The sequence below is a fragment of the Heteronotia binoei genome, chromosome 6, assembly GCF_032191835.1.
Source record: "Heteronotia binoei isolate CCM8104 ecotype False Entrance Well chromosome 6, APGP_CSIRO_Hbin_v1, whole genome shotgun sequence".
NCBI lineage: Eukaryota > Metazoa > Chordata > Lepidosauria > Squamata > Gekkonidae > Heteronotia > Heteronotia binoei.
In genome coordinates this window covers 23367350-23390014 of record NC_083228.1, presented here as the reverse complement: position 1 = coordinate 23390014, position 22665 = coordinate 23367350, and the positions used below count along the sequence as shown (strand labels likewise).

At 40.7% G+C, this 22665-nt stretch overlaps 1 protein-coding gene across 1 annotated transcript in view; it reads right to left on the bottom strand.

Moving 5' to 3' along the window:
* The window catches only part of REEP3 (receptor accessory protein 3), a 58122-nt gene that overhangs the window by 32914 nt on the left and 2543 nt on the right, over nucleotides 1-22665 (bottom strand). The window lies entirely within an intron of this gene.

The window sequence follows — 22665 nt, the reverse complement described above, 5'->3', positions numbered from 1 at the left end:
ACGGACAACCTACAGAGGCTCATGATGAATTTTACGGGAAGCATGAAAATGTGGGACACTTTACTTGCTATACAGAATACTGTTGCATGGAACTCAAAAGGTAATTCCTTTCCAGCTTGCCAGAAAACAACTTAATAAATGAAGACTGTTGACATTTCAGGTAAACAGCAGCAATCACAAAGACTACTAGTAATGCACTAAGGTAAACAAATATGGTTATTTATCAAAACGTAGTTGGCAAAAGTACAGCTTCTTCTATCTCTGCCTACGTATCAAGCAGTCTCAGATCCTTGACCTTGTCTCTTGTAAGCCATATAGCGCATGCGCAAACAGCACCATCAATTACTTGAACATTCTGACCCGCAAAACCATTTGGATAAAAAGTATACTCTCAAACATTTTATTTAGAAAGTCTGTCTGCTGCCTCTCCAGAGACCCACTCAGGGCAACAGGCACGTAAAAAAAATCATAAAAACATAAGCTACATAAATATTATCTAAATCAGGAGTATCAAACTTGCAGCCCACAGAATGCAACCAGCCCGCCCAGGGCTTTAATTAGGCCCACGAATTTTCTCCCCACCCCCCTCCTGTCCTCACCCTTCGAAGCTCTCCCAAGCTGCCCTGCTGAAGTTCCCAGCTCCTTCTACCTTGTCTTTACCTGATTCAACACAAAGCTCCTCTGGGTTTGCAAAGCTGCAAAGAAATGTAGAATGCATTTTCCATTAAGGTCTCAGCACCTAGACAGACTACTCTGGGAGTAGTCTAACTGAGGATAGATACCTTAATGAAAAATCCATTCTGTGTTTTCCAGGATTTTATCATTTTTATTGGTTTTAACTACAAAAGAAAGAAGAGTAAGCATAGATACAAAAAAGGGGGGGGGGAGGGCATATACAGAATGGAAAAAAGCAGGAAAAAATACAAATTTAATATCAATTTTAATTCTACCTCCAAATAAAATATCCAATTCGTTCTACCTGCAAGTATAGAATTCTCCATTTATTTTTCCATCTTTATCTTTCATTATAAAACATTTTCACTAAACTATTATTTAGAATGCAAGTCTAAACAGTTCTTCAACACATATAAGTATAAACAAGTCAGAGCGATCTCAACACGGAACTAGCTGCTTTGGCTTAACCATGTTAAAAACACAGACTAGTTTGTTAGTTTAACACTATCCTCATTAACATAGACACAAAAAATTCATATCTTTATCCTTAAGAAGCTAAAAGAAAAATACAACACAGTATTATGTATCTCAATATAAACAGTTTTTCCTGGGAGGCATATAAAGACAAATCTACCAGTTTACATAACAACTGTGCTGTTTGCCTTTTTAACAATTAATCCAACTCTTATATTCCTATTGGGCTAGAAAAAAACAACTTATTACAACCCAAAAATAAAAATCACATGCCTGTTCTTATTGAGAGTTCCATACCCAACTACCCACCAAGATAAGAACATTTCAGGAAACCCTTCTTACTAAGAAGAAATCTATCTCCTGAATTGTAACTAATATGCACCTTCTCTCTCCTTAATATGGTTTGTGACCAATATCTTTATACTTGACAGATTAGAAATAAGAGCACAATAATTTATCTATCTTATTATAGACAATTTCTTCAAACAAACATTAGATCTACTAATTAACAAAATAATTACAATATCTACCTTCTTAAGAGTTATAGATTAACTTGTAGGATTACCCATATCAATAACAAACATAAAATGCTAATACCATTATCTGTTAAAGACAAGTTCACCAATTTATCAAGTAATTACGCTGCCTTCTTAAAAGCTTAATCTAAGTTAACTATTTTTGCATAAAATTATTTTCAAAGACTTTTTAGTCCTTTAGCTTTTATATCCATATTATTTTAAACAAGACAACTTACTGTAGCCCAAAAAAGAAAAAAGGAATCTCACTTACCCTTCTAATATCACATATCAGATTTTCTTACAAAGTCCATATCCAACTATCCACTGAGAAAAATATAATTCAGGAGGCTCTTTCTGAAAGATTTCCACATCATGATTTTCTGGTTAAAATGCATCTTCTTACTTCTTAATGCAGTCATCCTTCTCGAAGAAAGTGGGAAAAATTCCACAGCCTTTATTCCTCTTGACCTCACCTGAATCAGTCTCCATTTCCGGTCTTTTTAATTACGCCATAGGGTTCCATTTTGATTTTCTTTTGTTCATTTCCCAATGAGTCGCTCTCCCATTTCAATTCCACAGAAGTCACCGGGTTCTCTGCTCATGTAGATTTGAGATTTCACTAGCTTTCAGCACAAAGGCTCCCATTTGCTTCTTAACCAACTCTGTCAATAAACCAAGATCTTACCTCAGAGACTTCAAACTGCTTAAAATATATTTGTGAAAAATTTTGCTTAGCAAAGCCATTTTTCTCTGTCAGCAAACTCAGTCCATTAATTCAGGTTGAAAAGTAGCTCAGGTTGAAAAGTAGGTTGAATAGTCCATCCTTCCATCCTTCCCAGTTTCCTCCAACTGGAGTTTTAAATGTTAGCGTATAAAAGCTTGACACCGATCCATTTTATGCTAACTCTTATTCTAAAAATAAAATGTATAAAGATTTCCTTTTGCTATAAAATTCTCTTAACAAGTTAATTTCAAGTTATTTAAAGTGTATTATATCTTCCTTTTTCCTTTCCCTGATCTTATTTTATTTTCAAATACTGTGTTATTATAATTATAATTACTATTACCTTCAGTTTGTATTTTGTTTTTAAAGGTTATTTTTGCTCTGTATTCTGTCTATTAAGCTTACGATGTTATTTCTGTTAATCTTGACGGTAAACTTCTTGCGCTATGGATTGTAAGCTACTTTTATGCCTTAATAAAATGTTTAAAGTTAAAAAAAAAATGTTAGCGTATTAATTTCAAATCAGACAACAAGGAGAAATCCCTCTAACAAGTATCTCATTTTGTTCAGACCATATTGCAGCCGAATAATAGTCTCTTTAACAAATATCCAATTATGATCTGGTTCGATTTAAGTATCCATACTCAGATTAATTCAAATTGTTTCCAGTACTTAGAGATGTTCTTTAGCTTTTCACGGCCTAAATCACAGGGAAATTAGAGGTATCGATTTCTTTCCCTTCCTTTGAACTGCCAGTTTATTGAAATGTAAAAACGACCCATTAGCCATTGGCGATTGAAAGCCAACTTACTTGCATTGTAGAGTTGTCATGCTTGAGATAGAGGGGTGAGAGATCAAAAGCTTATTGAAGAGAAGAAAAGCAAGCGATAGGGCGTTCACCTCTTGTTGCTGTAATGGCGATCATGACAGGGAAAGCTTCAGAGCATACAGAAAGAACAGGAGCAACTGCTGTTGCGCCCGTCTTGCTGTAAAAGCCCCATGCCAAAAAGAGACCCCTCCAGGGCCTCTTTGGGGGTGTCACATCCATGTCACCCCTCCCCCTGCCAGACTCAGGGGGGGTTGCAAGCAGGAGAGCTCATGGACCCGACTGAGAGCAAGGCGACGTGACCCGGACCACCATTCTGCGTTTTCCACAACACTGTCTATGCTGCAGGATATTTCAATGCAGTGGAGCTGAAGTAGTTTCACTTTCTAGCGTTTGTATGGCCAATTGAAGCTGTTGTATGCTGGAATTGTCTCCTTGCAAATGAAGAGTTGTTGCTTTGAGTCATCTTGTCTCTGCTGAATGGACTAGCAAACTGTTTCCTAGTGAGTACTCTAACCTGGGAACCCACAGTCAAAGGGGGATAACTACACTGAAAAGCTATTGCCGATCTGAGTAGACTCAGAAGGAGAAACGTGCAATGCCCAGCCATTTCATGTTTTCATAGGCTCAGAACATTTTATACTTTGAGTTTATATTTTTAGTTTCTGCTGTGATCCTTGTGCTTTCTTGATAATTTAAAAAATTACATTGCCAAATCCCACTATTCCACCACCTTTGCATTTGAAACAAAATATCACAAAAGGTGTAGGGGTTATCACTGCAGTAATGATGAACTTCAGACAAACCAAAATTCAGCCCAATTTTTCCCTATGACGTCCTAACTTGCCATCTTAGAGCCACAATGGTGTAGTGGTTGCCGGTTCTGTTGGAAACACTGGTGGGAGGATTGAGAGGCATTTTGGGAGCCAGAAGTGTTATCACACAACATGCTTACATCACCCAGAAGTGACATGGGCATGCCAATGACAGGAGTAACGCTCTGGTTTTGGGGCAAAACTCTATAGTAAAATCAGTCTCAAACCATAGAGTTTTGCCCCCCAGAAGCCTGAGTGTTGTCACCAACATGTCTACTTCACTTCCAGCTGACACAAGCATGTTGCATTTATTTCTAGTGATGTCACTGTTTGGGGATGGAATTTTGTGGATGGTAGGAGCCCACAAAACCAGGGGATCCCTGCTTCCAGCTGGGGAATGGCAACCCTACTAGGTGGTTAGTGTGCTGGACTGTTAGAGTAAGAATGGGGAGACCCAGATTTGAATCCCTGCTGTTTATTTATTATTTATCATATGGCAGTTACACACAGGAAGTATATAATGATACAAAATATGTAATCAAGTTGATACAACAGGTATGCAGACCAATTAGGCAATCCTTCTAAATACTAACATCTAGATTTTTCAGTGCACTCAGTTGCAGCTGGGGAGAATTCAAAGAGTTCACATCTCCCTGGAAAGCATGATGCTTACATTCCTGTGACAGATGGAATATAGCCTGGAGGGCTGCACCACAATCACATTCAGGTTCTGGTATTTTGCCCCATTTAAACAATAGGTCTTCACAACTGTCGAAGTCTGTTCATATTGTATTAGCTGTTTTCCATATTTTATGTGGCAAGCCAATTCCTGAGGGCTCCTCACTGGTGTTTATCAGGTTATAGACAGGGGGAATTGAACAGTCAAGGCAGCTTCAACAGTCCCAGACATACAAGACCACCAATTTTGCTTGGCCTTGGTAGCCTTCTAGCTCACCTCCTCATGGTGCATCCTGGATGACACTAAAAAGCTAGAACTTCTGGCAGCCAGACAATTGTAGGATCTCCTGGCTATACTACACACATGAATCCCTGCTCAGCCATGGAAGCCTGCTGGGAAAACATGGGCCAGTTACACACTCTCAGCCTAACCCACTTCACAGTATTGTTGAGAGGATAAAATGGAGAGGAGAACCATGTGAGCCTCTTCAGAGGATAAATCATCTTGGTTACTCAGAGATAAAAATAAACAAATCACTTAACGTCTGATGAAATGTCTGACAGATGTTAAGTTGCATGATAACTTTTGCAGTAATTCTTAGGCTCTCCTTTTGTGGTGTGAGGGTTCATGACTCTGAGGTTGTGAAAGGATGGAGAATAAATCAAGTAAATAAATAACTGGAGCAGGGCTGGTGGAGACTACAAGTTTTAACTGGCCACCAAGACAGCCGAAGGTGCCGTGACTACTCAGAATGGTGCTACTAGTACATTGCAGCATGTTTTATCCTTCAAAGGCATGCTTTAAAGTATTTTTTTAATAAAAGATATTAACCCGACACCTTTGAGGCATGGTTGTTTATGTCTAAAAATTTAAAAAGCTGCCCACTCCTATTGGAAGGACAGGCATATAATTCTTTTCATTCATCTAACTCAAGCATTTTTGGCTGATCCAAACATTATAGTGACCAAGGACATGTAGGAAAGATAAAAAGGCTCCTATGAAAACCTGCAGTGTATTACCTTACGCTGGGAAAGTTAATTTCCAGTCTGCAATCTACTACAATGTAGTGGGGCTGCAATGCTCCAGAGACCATCTTGCTACCTAGTAACATTATTTTAGTTTATGTGCTTTAGCAGTATGTTCAGGATTAAAGAGTCACATTCTTACAATGAGGATTTTGTTTTTCTAAACTCAAAGAGCTAGCTTCTATTTAATACTTGGTTGCCATGGTAGCTTGGTGAACCATGCTTTAAATCACCAGATGGCTGTTTTCAATTCCAAACAGGTGCTGGCAACACTCCAGTTCTTTCAAGTATTTCCTACGGCCTTCATTTCTGTACAGAATAGGTTTCAGCAAATGTACGCAAGAGTCTGCTGGAGACAGACTGCACATAATTAAGTATATGCATAACCTATTTACATTCACCTCAAACATGTTCCAACAACTGTCTCCCACCTACACCAGCCACCTAAAAGTGGCATTAACAAGTTCAAGAATTCCATACCGCTTACGTGAATAAGGCAAATAAATAAAAGTGATTACCACAACAAGTTTTGCTTCTGGCCAACTAAAACTGGGCTCCTACGTTAGAAAATGCCAACCCTCTGAAAAGCAGTTTAGATGAATAAAAACCAGCTTTCTGATATGGATCAAGGCAAGGTGACAGGGTTTATACAAGTTTCTTTGCTTCTTTGGGGGGGGGGGGAAACCAGGCAGGAAAGTAATTTAGCAGGGTTGCTAACAAATTAAGAGGCATTTTGGGTGCTACCTGTCTCTTAACTGGTTAAATCAGTAACAACCATCATCTCACATACAGCTAACAAAAGCTTCCTCCCTCTAATAAATTTTAACACTGTCTCTCACCAGCTTGGGACTTCTTCTAAGAAAGCCTTCTCCTGGGAGGTGATTTGGTTTATTTGGTGTATATAGTTGAAGAAACTGCAAGACAATATGACCAAATATTATTATTCTCTTTTTAATTCTCAGATTTCTCTCTTGTGGAGCTTATTTTTTCTGCTAATTTGATAGGTTATTGTTGTTGAACTTGAATGGGGGAAGCTGCATTTTGAGGTAGATTTATTGTTTTATTTATTTATTATTTGTTAAAACTTTTTAACCTCACCTTTCCTCTTGGTTCTAGGCAGTTTACAATAGTAGTTCTGAAGCATGTCCAATGAAAACCTAAATAAAAAATCCAAATCCCAGGAACAGATGAAAGTTAACTGGAAAACCTAAATTGCTTCAGGTGGGTAGTCGTGTTGCTTTGAGGCAGCGGAACAAAGTTTGAGGCCCCTGGTACCTTTAAGGCCAATTAAGTTTTATTCCAGGTATAAGCTTTTTCTATGTATCTGAAGAAGCATGCTTGCATATGAAAGCATATACCATGAATAAAACTTTGTTGGTCTTAAAGTGCTGCCGGAACCAAACTTTGTTCAGCCTAAATTTCATAAATCTTCCACTGTTTGAGGTTCAATGGAATTCAAAACCACTGGGTTTTTTTTTACAGTGGACAATATTATACACAATTATCTTGCACTTACCTGCTCACTTAATTCAGCATTAATATAATCTGATAAATGCATTGTTAAACTGAAGGCAGGGATCTGTGTTGGCATCACTAACCTTTCCAGGGAATCGAGAACCTGAACCAGCCTGAGGCTGTGGTCTAGCTTCACTTATTACCTGGAAGTACACTGTCAAGCCCTTTAAATGATTTTTCAGGCAAACAGGCATGCAAAATGAACCTGTGATTTGCAAGCAGAATTGAGTCTCAGGGAGAGATACTTTGTAGCCCTGCTTGGACAGAGCACATTCCAGGACTGGATTAAAGTATCAGTCTTAGCCCTGTCCTACCCTCAGCACCTCATGTTAATTATGTCTAAAGTTTCTTTGCAAGCATTCTTACAGCCCACTACAATACTATAAGTGCAGAGTCACACTGGCTAGGAACATAAGAATGTAAGAGAAGCCATGTTGGATCAGGCCAATGGCCCATCCAGTCCAACACTGTGTTACACAGTGGCCAAAAAAAGAAAGGAGTTTCACAAGTGGGGTTAGAAGCCCTTCCACTTTGCCCCCCACCCCCAGCACCAAGAACACAGAGCATCACTGCCCCAGACAGTTCCAATAATATGCTATGGCTAATAGCCACTGACGGACCTCTGCTCCATATTTTTATCCAAACCCCTCTTGAAGCTGGCTATGCTTGTAGCCGCCACCACCTCCTGTGGCAGTGAATTCCACATGTTAATCACCCTTTGGGTGAAGAAGTACTTCTCTTTTTTCGTTCTAACCCAACCGCTCAGCAATTTCACTGAATGCCTACAAGTTCTTGTATTGTGAGAAAGGGAGAAAAGTACCGTATTTTTCGGTCCATAAGACGCTCCGGACCATAGGACGCACCTTCCTCCTGGGGGGCGATCCACTGCCTCCGCCTCCGATCCCGGCGCTTCCCCCGCGCCTGCCTGCCTGGCTCCAGCTCTGCTTCCAGCAAGCGCTGGGATCGCTCCACGCTGCCCCCACCGCAAACCCAGCGCTTCGCGAGCGCCGGCTGCGGAGGGGGCAGCGTGCTTCCTCCATGCCTGTCTGCCTGGCTCCAGCTCTGACACTTACAGCAAGTGCCAGGATCGCTCCCTCCGCCCTCTGATCCCGGTGCTTGCTTTAAGCATCAGAGATGAAGCCAGGCAGACACGGAGGAAGCACGCTGCCCCCTCCGCAGCCAGTGCTCGCAAAGCGCTGGGTTTGCGGAGGGGGCAGGTGCTTCCTCCATCTCTGTCTGCCTGGCTCCAGCTCTGATGCTTAAAGCAAGTGCCGGGATCGGAGGGCGGAGGGAGCGATCCTGGCGCTTGCTTTAAGCATCAGAGCTGGAGCCAGGCAGACAGGCACAGAGGAAGCACGCTGTCCCCTCCGCAGCCGGCGCTCACGAAGCGCTGGGTTTGCGGTGGGGGCAGTGTGGAGCGATCCCAGCGCTTGCTGGAAGCAGAGCTGGAGCCAGGCAGGCGCGGGGGAAGCGCCGGGATCGGAGGCGGAGGCAGCGGATCGCCCCCCCCCCCCCCCGGAGGAAGGTACGTCCTATCATCCCTTTGCTCCATAAGACGCACACACTTTTTCCCCCACTTTTTTTGGGGGGGGAGTGCGTCTTATGGTCCAAAAAATACGGTACTTCTTTCTCTACTTTCTCCATCCCATGCATAATCTTGTAAACCTCTATCATGTCTCCCCCGCAGCTGATGTTTCTCCAAGCTAAAGAGCCCCAAGCGTTTTAACCTTTCTTCATAGGGAAAGTGTTCCAAACCTTTAATCATTCTAGTTGCCCTTTTCTGCACTTTTTCCAATGCTACAATATCCTTTTTGAGGTGCAGTGACCAGAATTGTACACAGTATTCCAAATGGGACCGCACCATTGATTTATACAGGGGCACTATGATACTTGCTGATTTGTTTTAATTTTCCTTCCTAATAATTCCCAGCATGGCCTTGGCCTTTTTTATTGCAATCACACAATGTCTTGACATTTTCAGTGAGTTATCTACCACAACCCCAGATCTCTCTCTTGGTCAGTCTCTGCCAGTTCACAACCCATCAACTTGTATTTGTAGCTGGGCTTCTTGGCCCCGATGTGCATTACTTTGCACTTGGCCACATTGAACCTCATCTGCCACGATGATGCCCACTCACCCAGCCTCAACAGATCCCTTTGGAGTTAAACAATCAATACTCTATTCAGCTGCATCTGAACAGAAGGTCAAACAAAAACAAAAAACTGCAACCTGCTGCCTCCTCTTCTAGGACTGGTGCCTCTTCCAGCATAAAAGGGACATAGATGGAAGAACAAAAACATTAAGACTATGAACTGAGATTTGACACCTTTGCGTCTGGGTATTCTTTACTTGGTTTGTCAGTGGCAGCTGCCGAACCATCTATAACCAGATGAATTCACACACACACGTTCTTGGACGGCCTCTGAGTAGTTGGAGTTCCCCCATCCCAAAAATCTTTATACAGCTAGCAGATGCGTCCTGAAACTTGTTGCTGCACAATACTCTTGGAACATGGCACTTGTGTTGAAAGATAAAGGCAGTCAAACTGTCCCTTCAGGTCCAGTAGCACCTTAAAAACAAACAACATTTGTGGCAGGGTATAAGCTTTCATGAGTTTCCTTTAAATGGGTTTTGGAAGATCCCCCTGCTTTTCCATTCTGCTGGCCTCAAGGAGCTGCTCCCCAGAGGAAAGGAGGGAGGAAAGATCTACAAACATCACAAACCAGAACCATTTCACAGAAGTGGGGGAGGGTTTGTCCTGGTTTGAACCTCCATTTTTCTGGGTCATGCCCATCCCTAGTTCTTACCATAAAAGATCAACAGAAGCCTTTTTGTTTCAAAGATCAATGAAAAATAGTATAGAGCAGAATACACTCTTGTATATTAAATCAAATAGTTGCCCTGACCTGAATAACCCAGGCAAACCTGATCTCATCAGATCCCAGAAGTTAAGTAAAGTCCTGTGGTTAGCACTTGGATGGAAGACTTCTTGAAATACCCAGTCAGGAAGCAGGGGCAGGTTCTATTCAGCCACCTTTCTGAATATCCTCCAGGCCCCCAGTAGAGGTCACACACCACAGGTCAACATGACTTCCAGGTACAAACACGCACATGCACAAAAATATACAAAAAAATATCCCACTCTCTGCTGCCATGGAGCCACCAAGGGTGCTAACAAATTAAAACATACAAATTAAAATAAAAGCCATTAAAACCAACATACAAATACATCATTAAACCTATAATACAAAATCACATAAACATGGACTTAGTAAATTTAGCTGGTGATTATGTTTGAATCTAATTTCTTAGCAGCCCTGCCTACCACACCTTAAAGCTACAGCTATAGTCCTGCTGCTGGCCTTTGTGTGCAGGTTCCATTTAAACAGCTCGTTTTTCCAGTATCTGAAGAACACAAGAAAGGCAGCTGTGCAATTGTCTGTGCAACACTCTGCCTGGCACTTTTGAACAGTCGTTTGACCAGCAGCCAAAACCATTATTTAACAGGCTCTATAACAAAGTATAATTGTAAGGCACTTCACAACCCAAGAGAGAAAGCCCAATTCTGTTATATGCAAGAGATTTCACATTTTAAGCCTATACCAGTCTCAATGACAAAAACTATTGTTTTTTACTCTGTGCCACAACAACATCCAGCAGAATTGTAATATTTTCCTCTTCAGTGCTTTGTTAAAACAGTTAAACAAAAGAAACTGGAAAAAGCCAACAGCAAAAAATAAAAAAGATACTGAACCTCTTACAGGGAACCCCTTTTGCCAACTTTTTTGTATATAACTCAATCTTAGGAACTTGCATTTCCCTTAATGTGAAGTTTTCCTTTCTTCTGCTCTAAGCTTGCCTCAACAAACAGATTCACAAATAAGACTTCAAGTTTCAAGTAACAGAGTAACACACACCAATTGAGAGCTGGCTAACTAAAACTAGCTGTGAATATACAGTTTGAGCCTAAAGTAAATTACATCTTCTCTCTCCAATCTCCTTAAACATCTCTCAATCTGGACAAACTTCAGAAAGCTCAAATCTTCCAGAATTCAATCTAAAATGCAAACATGTCACTGATTGTTTCCAATATGCCAAGGAGATAATATTTTGCTAAACAATCAAAACAATATACAGAAAATCAGATACTGAATACATACATCACAGGTGCTGTCTCAAAACAAAGACATTTAAGTAACACACCTTTTAAAATGTTTTATAAGGCTATTTACTTCTGATGTCAACATCTCGAGGTGCATCACTTTAAGGTGTGTGCCAGATCCCAAAGGTTCTATTTATTGCATACATAAAGCCAAGTATAACATACAAAGCAAGCATGTTTCTGGCATACTGGTGTTCTCAACATAGTGTAAAGGAAAATCCAAATAAATTTAGCAATGCATTCGTGGACACAGAATAAATGCACTTTATAAAATGCTAGGAATAAATTAGGACTGGGCCCAATGAGTTCTCCCTCAGAGGCCTCTAGTGATACCTTCCAGACCAACACTCTCTCTGATAACGCTGTTGGTCTTAAGCACAGGGCTTCAAGCTCTCTGTCTCTTGCTTTCCCTCCTATCTCACTCTCTCTATCTGGCCTGCTGGTACAAGACACCATTTTTACCCTTGCATCTGTCCTTCGGACTACTGGTATTTCAAGGAGGTCTCTCAATCCAAGTACCTGCCAGAGTCGACCTTGCTTAGCTTCTGAGCTCAGGCTTGCTTGAGCTATTCAGGTCAGGGCAATGCAATCAATACTCAACACTCACCATTAGATTTCTATTGCAGGATTGCTATTCAAAACTTTACTGACAATACATAGCCCTAACTTTATTCATTTCATGTATTTTGGTCTTTGTCTAAGGGTAAATCAATGTGATCAGCACACAGTACCCAACCCATGAATAAACTCTTCATTAACATTGGTGAAAGCTATCATGGTCAGGATTCTATGTATTACGTTTATAGCCCACATTTCTCACTAAGAAGCAAAGTGGATTACAGTATAAATTGATACAAACTGCATTAAAAGACATCTAATAAGGAATGTACTGGGATTACAGAAATCTGGATAAGCATTGTATATTAGACATGGTACAGAATATAGACATAAAGCAGAAAATTAGTACAGCATCCATAAAAAAAACAAGCAAAGACTTCACAGGCTTAAGGGCCATGGAGAAAAATCTTCCAAGTGTTGTTAATGTGTGTCAGAAACTCATCTGGAACAACAAACCCTCCTCTTCACAAAATTTCAAACATTTAGAAGGGACAGCAGACTGCACTTCAACAGGATGGAACAGACCTGGTTCCACGGAGCACACAGTTCAATTCTGCCCGTTACCTGCCTACAGCCAAATGATTCTGCAGCAACATATTCACACACATGTACAGATAACTGCCTGCTCTCTTGTGCTACCAGAATGTTAGACGGAGGTAATAGAGACCTCACTCAGACATGCAATGTAACCACAAAATTTACTCATAAGTGCTTGGGATAAGTAACTACAGCTAAACAGCCTTGTTTTTGAGCATACTGCTTACATTTCTCAGTATAAGTTTGCTACCATACCTCACTGCCAAGAATCTTACTCTGAGCATACCCTGCAATTCTGAACCTACAACACAAGCCACAGCTAATCTACAGCAACTTTCCAAGACTGAAACATTTCTCATTGTTCAGTGGCATAACTTGCCTTGGCAACAGCAGACGGTTTAATTTTAAAAGGCACATAAAAGTAGAAATTGTATTTAAAGGCTGTACTTAAAGAGTTCCTCGCCTCACCACAGAGTTACTTACTCAAGATAAAGTCAAACAAAATTAATCTATGTGCTTCTTTTGAATACTGGTTTTGTGTTATGACTACATGCTACCAAGCACATACTATTAAAAAGGCAGTTCAGTTCACATTAAATAAAATGTGCAAGAGGAAAATTTTGTATTATTTTAAGGGCAAGTTGAAAACATTGCTTCTTTAAACAGGATTTTAGAAAGCTGGATGTGCATGAGTGCCTTTTTGTCCTGGAAATACCCTCTTGCTGCCAAAGAACACTTATTTAAAACATTACACCATCTGAAATACATAGATGTGCTTTTAATTCAGCCTGCATGCAGTTCTCCAAAGCCCACCTACTCTACCACTGGAACGAAAAACATAAAACAGGTCAGCAAATTATTAACTACACAGTCTCCACTGTCACCAATTCCTTTTAAATTGTTTTCACCAAAAGCATTCAGCCACTAAGTTCTGCTCTAAAAAATTGCCCTAGTCTTTTCCCCCAACCTTCTCTTTCCTAACCTTAAGCTTTCCTGGGTATTAAAACCAATATCTACCTTTATTTCTGCCATGGAGCCTTTTTCACATCACCCTTTTGTTTCAGACTACACAGACTCTCATAAGGGCAGGTCCTAAACCACCTCGGCCAGCACACAAGTAACTTTGAGCAGGGGTGGCCAACGGTAGCTCTCCAGATGTTTATTGCCATTGGCCATGCTGACTGGGGCTGATGGGAGTTGTAGGCAAAAAACATCTGGAGAGCTACCATTGGCCACCCCTGACTTAGAGGCACCCAAGCACACCATAAAAAGCAACAGTTTGCATGACTTTTGTATCTGTTTCTAAGTTGTGTACTCTCCCCACTGGTTGTTGTTGTCTGATGCTGTCTAAGTTCAGTGGCACCTTTAAGACCAACGAAGTTTTATTCACGGTATGAACTTCCAAATGCACACAACCAACATCCTTGAGGGAGCCAGCAACTTTGACTTGAAATGTTTGTGAAGAGAGTGTAAACATATAAAATTTTGCATGAACCGTATATGAATATGTGACAAAGCCTCTGTGTGAAACGGCCAGTTCCAGCTTGTGGACCCGTGATCAACTCATGGAATTGGGGTTCAGCTTTAATGCCATGACAATCTCCAAAGAATGGCACTGGACTTTGCTTCTGAATGATTGGAACGGTTGCAGTGGATTGCATTGGTTTTCGAACTGCTGATTTGTGGTCTCCCAGATTCACCAGGAGTTTGAGTCAAAGCGAAAAACATAGTAACAAACACATGATAAAATTGTTTTTTATTGTTTAGCATATATGTAGGAATCTTTGAATAATTATACTCTTTACATTGTTTAATGATTTCTTGCCAGTAATTTTCAGCCTTGAGCCCTTTGGCTCTGGATGAACATTATAAGGCATCACTGTAACTCAGCAATAGTCAGTTTCTGACACTTCATCAGATACCAACTATGAAGCTTTATCAAATCAGAAAAAACCCTATCCCCACTGCCGGTGCTTCTTAGGCTTTACTTCATCACAGTACTACTTTGAGGAGCAGACAGGAGACCAAATAACACTCTGCCCCTAGGTGTTTTGATCTCTCTAAAAGGCATCTAAATGAATATATATATGTTTCACTACCCTTACGCTACATTTACCCATTAAGTTACTGGAATTGTGAACACTTTAACAAATGCATAGCAGTTCAGTTAACAACCAGTATTTGCGGGGAGGAAGCAGGAGGGACCATCACAATAGACAGTTCTAATCCATTGATTGAGCTTCTTAAAGTAGGAGCCACACCTAGACTTACCCTATTTCACAGGTTCCCATCACGGCACCTATGGGCTTCATGGCCCCACAAACATCTTTCTTGGTGCCTGCCAAGTGTTCCTAGAAGATAGATGGGATCAAGTGGGGCTTTTACCCAGCAGGGTGCCTGATTGGCTGTGCAGATTTTTAAAAACTTTCTTCAACAGTAGCTGCCATCCCAGCACATGGCTCTTTATTGCATGATTGAAAGTAAGCTATACATAAAAGAAGACTGCAGATTTATACCCCACCCTTCTCTCTGAAACAGAGACTCAGAGCGGCTTACAATCTCCTATATTTTCTCCCCCCACAACAGACACCCTGTGAGGTAGGTGGGGTTGAGAGCTCTCACAGCAGCTGTCCTTTCAACGACAACTCCTACGAGAGCTATGACTGACCCAAAGCCATTCCAGCAGCTGCAAGTGGAGGCGTGGGGAATCAAACCCGGTTTTCCCAGATAAGAGTCTGCACACTTAACCACTGCACCAAACTGGCTCTCCATGGGGTGAAAATAGGTAACAAAATATCAACATGTCCATATTAAAAAACATTTTATGAAAAAGAGCTTCTACCTGAAATGTTGTAGAGTTATGCATAATCTCACTCAGTGACATTCTGTGGCTGACTCCACCTCCTAAGACAGCCATTTTGTAATTGTGCCTGCCATTCTGTGTCAGAATTCCAAAGATGCCCACAGGCTCAAAAAGGGCAGAAACTTCTGCCCTACTGCAAAGTAACTCCATAATTTTAAGTATTTCAAATGGGCAGCCATGTTGGTCTGAAGCAAAACAAAGTTTGAGTCCAGTGGCACCATTAAGACCAATTAAGTTTTATTCAAGGTATAAGCTTTCATATGCAAGCACACTTCCTCAGATACAGTGTGAGTGCACACAAAAGCTCAAACCTTGAATAAAATGTTGTTGGTCTTAAAAAGTGCCACTGGGCTTAAACTCTGTTTTATATATTTCGGTATTTGTGCTTGTATTTCTCCCCTACTGAGACCTATGGGAATTTACATCATCATCTCTCCCTATCAGCTTTCACCAATCCACTCTGGCAGGTAAGACTGTGAAAACATGACTGGCTCAAGGTCACCCAATCAGCTTTCATGGCACAGGCGATCTGAACCTTGGGAGTCCAGTTCCTTGTCCAAGATTCTGTGCAGAAAACCGCACTGGCATTGTCTTCTCCGGCATAAAACGTAGGGACCTTGGTGAGGCACACAGCAATGATTTTTGTTGGGGGAGGGCTGCCCAAGACAAAGATGGCTGCAAGGAGAAGCTACAAGGTTTATAGTCCCTCCCCCCTCCATGCAGTGAGCCAAGTATGGCCTCCAAGAAGTCCCCTCCTTAGAAGTCCAAGACCTCATCTCACCACCCCCCCACACACCTTCCTAGGTTCCAATTCCTACCACAACGGCAAGAGGAATGAGTGGCCAGATAGCCAGAATGAGCTGTGAGAGCTGCCAGCCAGGGAGGAGGACATGCACAGGAGCCCAAGAGCAGGCGAGCAAGCAAGCTGGCCGCCCTTCCCCCCTCGTCATCTCCCCGGGCGAAGCACCCCTGGCACCGCTGTCTGCCCCTCACTCCCAGCATTCAGAAATATGGCTTCTCACCTTCAGCCAAGGTCTACCACGGAGACCTCCGTGGTCAGTGCAGACTGTCCAGGGGATTTGGGGGCAATGGTAGATTGTGTTTGGGGGGGCTGGGGATGTTACTTTGAAGTTAACAGGTGGGTCTGGGATTCTGGGGCCCCCCACTGTAGATATGGACCTGTGAATAAGGTTTATTTTTTCTACATTTAGCGTTTACAAATAGTATTATTTGTGTTTATTATTTATAGATATACTACAGCATTATTGACAAACAATTTCATGGAAAATTTCAGATGATATAGAAGAGAAACCAAACTTGGCATCAAGCCCTCCAGAACCTTTTCTTCCACTTCATGTTCTGCTTCCTGGCCTGTGATCTAATTCGGATCTCAATTCAAAGTTTGAGATAAACTGTTCTAACCCATTTTGTTTATGAGAAGAACACTTTTAGGTTAATTTCAGTCAATTCACATCTGTAAACTATAGGAGCCAATTAAGCGATTGCCCATCCTTCAAGGGCAAGATACGAATAGCAGCTATAATGAGAATTCACAGGCATCAAACATTTGGAGGCACCAATGAAAAAAACTGTTTTAATTCTTATTGGAGAACGTTCAACTAGAGTTACTTCCAAGCTGCAGAGAAAGTTGATACTTTTGAAGTACTATTCAACCTTTTAAAAAATGAAGTGTACTAGCAGCGCTTGTAGCATTTGTTTCTAGGTGTTGAGTCTCTGCTCATTCTAAAAGGGCTAATTTTCACACTCTGTATTCATAAATCACAGACTGGGTTGCTAAGAGGCCTAAAGAAAAACGTCCTGCCCCTTTAGTAGAGGCTTAATGGTATAATATTTACCAAGTGATATTTTCTTATATGCCAGAAAGCATTACCTGCTCATTTCCCCATAGTGAGTAGACAGGGCATTTGTTTCCAGGTTCGCAAATAACCCTAGTAATACTCCATATTGACATACAAAGATATGAGTATTATAACTAGGGCCTGCTGGCCTCTCTCTTCCTTCCTGGAATGGAAAATGGTAGAAGTAGGAGCAGAAATAAGGGTTTCAGTGACTGCCTTTCTATAAGGAATCATCAGTCCTTTTATTAAGCAGTAACAAGTTTAACTGGATATATAATTTTAATATGAACTTTATAGGGTTTTTTCCTGTGATGACCAATATATGCAGAATTTATTATGCAAAGGGATTACAATAAGAAGGTAATGTGATAGCCGGAGGATGCCTTTCTTGAAGTACACTTTTTAAAGCCATCATTTCTAAAATTTACATACTTGATTATAAACCTCAACACCAGCTGACACAGAAGTTATTGACTTTTCTCCTTTCTTTTCTTTTTCTCCTTTCTTCCTTCTCCTATTTTCTCTACCTATGAAGTGTGAAAATGTCAACGTGAATGCTGCATTTTATTCCTGACTGCTTGGAATAAATTCAGGTAGGTAGCTGTGTTGATCCAAAGCAGAACAATGTGAATCCAGTGACACCTTTAAGACCAACTAAGTTTTATTCACAGTATAAGCCTTCATGTGCATGCACACTTCTTCAAATACAATGAAATGGAAATCGTATAGAGGGTGAGCAGTAAATTAGCATACAAGGTAATGAGGATGTTTAACAGATTCAATGACCATACCAGAATAACAAGCTTAGTTTCTATGGTCACCATTAACTTTGGTTTAATTCCAGGGGGGAAACACAGTAAAGGAAATAAATATGCCAAAATTGGAAACTGATGGACAGATATATCCTTAGTTGTGCAAATGCTGAGAGCTGTGTAATACTGCTGACATGTAAGGAAGCAGAACTCAAAGGTTTTTCACACTTAGTATTCTACATCTTCCAAAACAGCTACATCTTCCGCCCTGAGCCACTTGGTGGGAAGGGTGGGATATAAATTACAAATAAATAAATAAAACAAATATGTTGTAAACCAACAACAAAAGCTACCAACAAGGGTTCAAAACTGTTTCCTGGAGAGCCCTGAAAGCTGAACGCAGCATCATGAAGTTACCTCTGTCCACAAATGATGTTTACTCATAGTACTCAGAGAAGCAACCTACTTACTGTATCTCATTTAAACAGTCAGTACAGTACAGTTTATTTATACAGCACCAAGCCAACAAAAAAGCCTAATAATTAAACAAATTTAAACATTGAATGGCAAAATTATTCATGGTTAAAATAGAATAGTAAAATTAATAAAAGCATCCATAAAATCAAGAAATGTATGCATTTCTAATACAAAGACAAGCATTACAAAACTTAGCTACTTGTTTTGTGATATTCAGATTGGCATCTGAAATGAGACAGACTGAGTAGATAGCCCTGGCTTAGCCTTAACCCAAAGGAAAATGTATTTAGCATGAGCTTAACTATACCAAGGACATCTTAGAAGCACATATTCGATGGTTTCTATTTCTTGCAACTGATTTAAGATCAATTTTAGAAATATAGCAGGTGGTACCCTTTACAAATGGTTTGTGATGTGTTAATGACCCTGTTATTAGATTTGAATAAGAGGTCTTAAATAATCTTACAGTTTTACATTTGAACATTTTTTTACAAACTATTTTACTTGAAGCTGTTTTTTTTTGTTTGCTGGGTACTTTGCAGAAAGTGAAATAAAAGCTTGCTATTTTGGACATACATCAATACATTTTGATAGATCCAAATGGGCAGTTGTGTTGGTCTAAAGTAGTTGATGAAGTGTGCTTAGAGACCACACGAAAGCTTATGTTTTCAATAAAACTCGGTTGGTCTTAAAAGTGCCACTTGACTCCTGCTTTGATCAATACATCTCATTCTCAATGTGGCCAACTCTGTGGATGAGCATATGAAACAGATATGCCCACAAACCAGGGTTGCACAAAAATCTGAAGTTAAAAATGCATTGGGAATTAATCCCCCCAAAACAATAGGAGCGCCTGTAGCTTTAAGAAACAAATGCCTCAGTGGCCATTGCTAGGCAGCCACAATAGATACTGCCAGTCTTTAAGCCTCGGTTTTGTCAGTTAAAGCCAGAGGGCAGGGCCCTTCCCAAGTCTGTTACAGCCTTTGAGGGAAGGTTCATCAGGACAAGGATCAATACAAACCACTGCTGACTTGATACCATGTGATTTGCATGAGTAACCCAGGACTGGTTACTTCATACTGCTCAACAGAGCCCTGACCCCTAATATCCAATGCAGTGTAGTAGAGTTTCAGTCTAAGATTTGAGAAACCCAGATTCATATCCCTGCTCTCCTGTAAGCTCCCTATGTGACCTTGGGCCAGTTACTTATTCTAGCCTAACCTATCTCACAGGATCACTGTGAGGATAAAGTGAGGCAGAAGAAAATGATGTATGTTGTGTTTCCATTGTGGGAAAAGGCGGGGTATAAACAAAATAAGGATTGCTGAAAATAGGGGGAAGGGAGACAGCAGAAAAAAAGGTAACTGGTGACAAAGAAGCAAAGAAAAGTGAAGATACATTTGTTGCCAAACAGCAGGAAAGAGGACATTGAGTGCAGAATGAGATACAAGGGGAAATGAGCTGTCCTTATGGGCCACCATTTGCATGGGGAGAGGCTGCTGGGGGAAGGGAAGGTGGGAAAACTGAAAACAGAGGAACGGACAAGGTAGGTGAGGAGAGAAACAGGAGAAGGGGAGAGACTACAGGGGCCTCAGGGAAAAGAAAGAGGAAATAGCGGGGGAGGGGGAAATTACACACCCGGTAAATCCTTGCAGAGCTCCTACTTGTTAGTACTATTAAAGGACAATATATACTGCAAGGCCTTTTATTCCAAGTCAAAGTGTAACACTGCTTGACTTGAGCATGAACCATCAATTATGACAGGAATACAATTATGCTCAGACAGAATGGTACAGAACCTAAGATTATATATTATCATTCACTTTTAATTCCATAAAAGTGTTATTCTAATTCAATTAAACTGGCCATATGCATAGCCAAAGCTAAGCTTTGCCTTCATTATGCTAATATTTAAGCAGCTTTCTCAACCAGTTAAGCTAATCATCCAGAAAGAACTATTACTGGCCTTGAGCGAATGATTTGCCAAATCATCCACTCACTGCTCAGTAACCAATGCAGATGCACAGAGGATCAGGTCACGTTTGTGGCAAAAATGATTTTTAAAAAGTGTCCAAAAAACTGAATCAGATGTTTTCATTTACTTAAACTGGGTTTATGTTTTAAAGCTTCAACTGTATTGTTTCTTTTAAAAAAAATAATCTGGCATAAAGTGTGAACTGAGTGAAAATGTATTCAGTTCTTTAAACTGATATACTTACAGAACTCTGCTTTTTGTTTTGCTAAGAAATAACTGCAGAAAAACACCTTTATCAGTAATCACACAGCACAACAATTCATATACTTCTAAGTATGGCTTCACATTGACCACAGAATTACTGAACTATCTGGGTAACTTCTTACTCTTGTTTTATGCTTACAATCTACACCCTGATCTGGACAGCCCGGGCCAGCCCAATCTTGTCAGATCTCAGAAGCTAAGCAGAATCTGCCCTGGGCAGTATTTGGAAGGCAGACCACCAGAGAATACCAGGGTCATGATGCAGAGACAGGCAATGACAAACCATCTCTGAATGTGTCTTGCCTTGAAAACCCGAGGGGGTCACCAGAAGTCTGCCAAAAAAAAAAACCCATACCAGATTTCTGGAATTCATTTGCCATTCTAATTAGGAAATATTAAAGGACATGGCCATGAATAGATAAGCATCTTCCACCACTAACCACTGCCAGACCTTGCTTCCGGTCAAGGTTATTTTTGTGAGGTGGGACAGGACAGAGTGGGGAGAAAGGGCAGGATAAAAAAAAGAAAGCCATATAGAGTTGTAATATAGTAATATGCATTTTGGAGACCCAAAAGGCACGAAACTCAGTGACCGGGCCAGTCACATAGCCTACTTCATAGGGCTGTTGTGAGAGGAAAACTGAGGTGGGGAAAGCCCTGCATGGCACCCTTAGCTTCTTACAGGATGGGCCAGACAAAAAGCAACATGCAAAAACAAACACTGGAAAGAAGTGGCTTCTAATGTAGTAGATAGGTGCTGGCCAATTCTTATAGCTGTGGGTTAAGATTCCTCATCTGGGGTACAAGGAATTAAGAACTGAATGCTTTCTAATAGTAAAACTATTTAAATACATAACAAAGTTATCACGCCCCCCTTGAGGCTGTATATCAAATCAATACATTTTTATTGCACAGCAATCAATCAGTTAATCTACACTTTTACCTAGCAAGTACTTAAAATAGAAAATCTTGATTAAGATCAGTAGTTTAAATCAGCCTATTGTATGCTATGCATATGCACCACTAGAACATTAGTAGGCTGGACTTCTAAGAACCATGTCATTATCCCTTTGATGATACGTGGCTGATTCTCCAGCAGAGCAGTGACTGCCTCTGAACCTTCAGAGCTCAATGCATTTATTGGAACTTACTGCTTGCTCAGAAAGGTTTTTAAGAACAAGTCTCTCTTGGCTGCCTGGGCCATTTCTACCACAAACTCATCATTATAGAATTCCAAACATCTGAGACACGTCTACTGGTTGACTACACGCTTTTAAGGAAAAGGCTTTGAGCACTTAATGGCTTGCTCACGTGGCACAGATGCTCAGGACGCCTTAGCTGCACCACAATAAACAGCTTCCCTTTTAAAGAATAGGTCCCTTACAGCTAAAACACTGGTGCCATAAAAAAATAATGCCCTTTAAAAGGCAAAAAAAAAAGTTTAATCACAACTTTCTAATGGAGCATGCATACATATTGCCAGTTGCCCTACAATAAAAAAGGAAACAATGGCTCAGTCTTTCCTCAAACACAGCGTTTATGTGCCATTCATAGCCACCAGCACTGTAGATGCATTTTGCCATCTAAGCTTTGGTATTTTTTAATACCAGACTTCAACTGAGCTCTCAGAAGAGAAGTGGCTAGTTCCAAGACAGTTACTGTTCTGGAACAAACTGCATGGGGGTAGCAACACTTTAAGATAACAGAAAACTGTAATTTAAGAATTGAGCACCTCTTCTGAATTCAGTTGGCCAGCCAACACCCTGACCGATTTCACACTTACCACTTGCTTCTCTTCTTGTTGCAAGGCTCCTCGCAGCAGCTCTTTTTTCCCAGATTCTGCATTGGCATCTCTGGAACAGGGCTGCATGTTCCCTACCCAGCAGCAACTCAAGAGGCAAGAACA